Below are 5,383 nucleotides of genomic sequence, written 5' to 3'. Positions count from 1 at the left end.
TTGTGGACAGCTCAATGTGCAGCAGTGGTTATAAAGATTAACAAGATAAATAATTGAAGTAAGAAGATGAAAACATAAAATCTAGCCTAGCTCAATTCCTTCCAAGTCAGGTCATTCCTAAAGTAAATCCCATGTTTCATCCATACTAAGGTATCATGCAATTACATCCTTGATCAGGGCTACAAAACATATTAAAATGATAAAGCATAGATTAATAGGACATATCAAATATTTACTTTAACAGGCTTCATTAAAAAAAAAAGACATCTGAAACAGGAAAGGTTACAAGAACAGCACTGATTATGGCATGGGAAAGGGGTTTCAACATATGAGGTGAGTAAAATGAGATTTAGTGCAAAAGTAGTACAGTAACATGACAGAAGTATACATCACGATGTAAGGTATAAAAGGAGTCCCCATTCATCTTTCCTTGTAATAAGAATGGCCCTTTATTTTCAATGAAACAAAGGCAACAAATTTGATTTTTAAAACTATACTTCACAGAGCAATTATTACATTTTTGGAATTCACTGCCACAGAAAATTAAAGTGTTGAACAGATTTTAGAAAGGGTAATTATTTTATAAGATGGTGGTAATAATAGTGCAGTTATGAATTAATAAGTACTTTCATTCTAACTCCCTGTTAGGAGCTTAAAACCTTTCAACTTACATTTTGGCCTATAATTTCTTTGTAGTCTGAGCCAAAAGAAAGCTTTTTAAAAGATTCTATGCAGCCACTCTTTTGTTTTGTTTTCTGGTTGTTGTCACACTAAAGATTTTTTGTTTGCTTTTCAAACATAAGTTTAGTGTGCACTCATTCAGATGACCCAAGATCAGCGCCATTCTTAAATTCTGATGTGCATCTAACTCTCAATGTGCTTCAGTAACCGGAAAAAAGTTTGACAAGAAACTACAGAGAAAGTGAAAACAGCAGGATATGACTGCATGGCATACTATTTGCCATATCCACTGAAGTACATATGAAGGTAACAATCCTGGAATTAGATTTTCAGGGTTAGACTTCTTGGGGGAGGGGTGGGGTGGGGAAAGGGTGTTCACCTATTTGAAGCTTATTGCAAGATCAGGGCCCAGTTACAATTCTCTAGATAGAAGCAAGTACATCTTAACATCCATATGTAAAATACACACAATTATAAAACTGAAAGAAATCTGAATGCACAATACATTTTTCACTTATTGATTACAATGTATATTATTACAAACCTGCAGCTGAGATTTTAAATGAAAAAATAAAAGTTGCTTTTATATTTAGGTTATGGCAAGTGTGAAATGCCCTCCCCCCACCCTTTTTTACATAAACTTCAAGGCAGGCAGGCAGGCAGAAGGGAAGGGAAGGTTTTTTCTGACATACTCAGCCAGCAATTTAACAAAACAGCCAAAAGCAAATGAAACACAAAATCACCATAAAAATTTCCAAGTTACTTTCATTCTCTCTCGTTTTCTCTTACAGTACTCCTAGCCCCACTGACCATAATCCAAAAATCAATCCTCCACTGACCACCAGCGCAGTTCGTTCTTTCTGTCAAATTCACACATCCTGCTAATAAAGTCTATTTCCAGATCTCCTTCCTATCGAGTGTCTGAAGCATTCAATAGTTTCCGTAACTGGGAACTAATTTTTTAAATACTATAATTAGAAGGCAACATACTTTGGTCATGTGACATAACTTAGTAACTAAATATTCTCTATTACTATCACCTGAAAACTCATGAAAATAGGGAAAGAAATCATCCAACTTTATACTGACCTTAGAGATTTATTCTACTTAACATACAAAATATTATTTTCCATGTAAATATAAGCCAAGGGAATGATTAAGATAAATCCAGAATATATTACAAGTTCTCCATACCACACAGCCCCAATAAGCCATGCAACCTGTTTTGAGATGACAAAAATCAAGATTTTTTTTCTAGAGTAATGGCTGAACGCAGGCCTGCAACAGGGACACTATGCACTCTTCACTTACCACTCACTCTTTTGTTGCAGGTATCTTTAACCCTGTCACAGTCACCGACAAATTGGCAGAAGCTTTTGGCTGACACTGAAGAGTAGACTCTTTCCCTCTTGAATGCCCACCATTGAGTCAATCCCCAACAGCCATTCTAGCATGCCAATACCTCCACCCAAGTGCAGAAATCATCCCCTTCACTTAGAACATGCACACCAATTTTGAAGGGGTAATTTTTTGGAGAAAGGTGTATATGGTATGCAGTTCAATATGGTACTACTGACATAATTACACCTTATTTTAAAGACCTTCCTACTTATCATCCTGGGGGACAAGTCACTTTTAGCATTTTTTTCCCCGAGAGAAAATAGCAATCATCATTTAGCAAATCCTATTAATTTCATTGGTATTAAGTTATTAAAGAGACTGTACCTCAGCATGTTACTTCTCTTCATGAACGCACACTTGAACACTATACCCAGTGAGACTCACTTAAATAACAGCAACTGCTGTATATTGATACAGACTTACAAAATAAAAGGACATAATATAAATGTACTCTGATACTCTGGATGTAAGCTTACACCTTTAGGTCAAATGCTCCCAATGTTCACATTTTGAAAAAAGAAAACAAACAAAAAGCCCTAAAAGAAATGTTCCCATAAAGCATTTAAATTTCCACTGATCTGCTTTTAGAAAAGAGAAAACCATAACTCAAAGGTATCAAAAATACCTGTAGAACCCTATCATATGGCCCACTGCCCTGCCTGTGGTCTTGCACCCACATACTGGATGCAGCATGTGCTGGTCCCAGCCCTGCTCACTGCATGCAGCTCATGGAGCCCACATGGGGAGGCTGGCACATGAGCTGTATGCAGCACACAGGGCCAGACTGGAGCATTTGCTGCCTGCAGCATCCACACCAGACCAGGCCTATGTACTGGATCCAAGGCCAGCCCAGTTCAGTAGCGATATTTCTGGACAGTATATTTTTTTTGACCAACTGCATGTTGGGATAGACTTAGACAAGCTTTTGAATGTAGTGTATTATTCTTCAGGGAGAAGGTCCCTGAAGAATACTGCATTAAAAAAATTGTCTAAATCTATCCCAACATGAAGTTAGTCCAAAAAAAGATCCTATTTTTCAACATTCACTAGATCCAGCCTGCAGGGCCAGCTCAGTGCAGGCATCACATGCAGTGCATACCATAGATCAGTCCAACATGGGCCCAGGTACAGCATGTGCTGCATACAGTGCAGTGCTGGGAGCTAGTACATCTGTTGCAAGGAGCATGCAGGGCTGGTCCACAGAAGCACCAGGCTGGGCCTTCAGGCTAGATACAGCTTTTTTCATGTTGGGATAGACTTAGACAAGCTTTCAAATGGAAGTGAATTCTTCTTCAGGGACCTTCTCCCTGCATTCAAAAACTTGTCTAAGTCTATCCCAACATGCATCTGGTCCAAAAAAATATACCATCCAGAAACATCCTTGCTGAACTGTACTGGTCCAAAAAAAGATACCATCCACAAACATCCATGCCTCGTGCATATCTCCCGGAGCAGTATGGCTACAACATCATTCCAGTGCTACTAAAATGTATGATAAAGTTTTAAAAAATATTCAGCTGTCACTAATAGGAACAGACAGTGTGTAAATATATCTCTTGCTACACTATCCAAGTTATCTAGAAACAATGAAAAGCACCTGCCTTTAAAATGATATAGTACCCTTTTAAAAAACAAGTCCTTTTTCAATCAACACCATAACATTTCCATACCACAACACTAGAAAATAAAGTCATCTTCAACTTTAAAAAACCTCTTCTCTCCATCACAATGCTAAAAAGTGGTAAATGTTATATATTCCTAGACATAAAGCTACCTTGCAAATGCCTAACATCCAAAATACTGATTCCTATGTAAAAATAAACCCAATCTAGCAGTACCAATGACAAACCCTGTACCTGGCAGGATACAGAAACAATTATTCAGAATGTGTATTTCTCAGAATTGTTAGTGCCTTATTATGATTATACCTCCTGCTTTAGTTAGGCTCACCTCCTTTATTCCTTTTATCGTCTTTATTCATGCCTGATCTTTATACAGGTATGGTCTGTACACAGGTACATATGAGGAATGGCAAGTGCTTCCTAAAAGAACTTTTGCAAGAGTAAGCCATGAGTGACCAGCTCTTTCTAGAAGGCTGAAGTGAAAGTCCTACTATTATAGAAAGAATTAAAATAAAAACAGTACAGATACTGTCCACTTTACCATTTTGCCCTGAAAGATGCTCCTCACATCTCCACTTGAAAAACCTGTTCTTCCAAGACAAAGTCTTTCAGTCTAACAGACAGCTTCCATTGGGCCCTGGGCACCTAATGAAGTGAGCTTCAGCCCACAAAAGCTTGTCTGTAGATACAGCACAAGCTTTCATGGACTGAAGCTCTAGGCATACAGATCTATATCTAGGCAGATATAAATATATTTAGATATAGCACAAGCTGTCATGTGTTATACGCATTATAGAGGCACATATATACTATATACATATCTATATAATATGTAGAACAAAGAAAAATATAACTATAAGTAGATATGCATATTACACACACGGACACACAGTGGCCGGAGCTACCTCCACCAGCCCACTGCACTCACCTGCTCTGTGTGTGTCTACACATGTGTGCATCTACTAGGGTTACCATACATCTGGGTTTTCCCAGCCATCCTCTTTTTCGATCCTCTGATCTCAGTCTGGGTGGTTGATCAAAATACAATCAAATGTCAGAGATTTTGCTCTGCTCCTGACTTGCCCTAGGAAGGAGCTGGTTGGGCAATTGGAGGCAGGGTACACACACATATGGCTGGTACGTAGCCAGTCAAGGAGTGGGAGCAATTCAGGACTGGATGCAAGAGGTCCATGTGCATGCATATGTGCACATGTGCCTGGTGGGGCAGAGCTGCAGCAGGGTGGGGGAGGTGCATGCCCCGCCCCATGTTCCTCCAGCAGGGAAGGGAGAAAGGGAAGAGGGCAGGCAGGGAGCAGCGGGGAGCTGCTGGCCCAGGGGCTGGTATCTGTGTGTGGGAAGGGCCAGCAGGGCGGCGGGGCAGCAGAATGGGCAGGGCACTGCCATATCACTACCCCCCACCAGTCATGTCCCCCACCCTTCCTCACACCACAGGCACCCTCTTTTTTTGAAACTGGAAATATGGTAACCCTAACATATGTGTGTGTCTATATGTGTATGTGTGTGTAACACCTACCTACCTACTTCGGTCGGTCTGAGGCGCCCGCTACCCTGCCCCACCCCACAGAGGCCTGTCCTTGCAGGAGGGGACGACAGGATAGCAGCGCTGGGCCGGAGCCGGGGCCCGACCCCCGAGAAGGAAGCGACCCCACCGCCCCCGC

The sequence above is a fragment of the Gavialis gangeticus genome, unplaced genomic scaffold, assembly GCF_001723915.1.
Source record: "Gavialis gangeticus isolate Ggan-Ray unplaced genomic scaffold, GavGan_comp1, whole genome shotgun sequence".
Classification (NCBI taxonomy): Eukaryota; Metazoa; Chordata; order Crocodylia; family Gavialidae; genus Gavialis; species Gavialis gangeticus.
Note: the sequence above shows the minus strand (reverse complement) of the source record.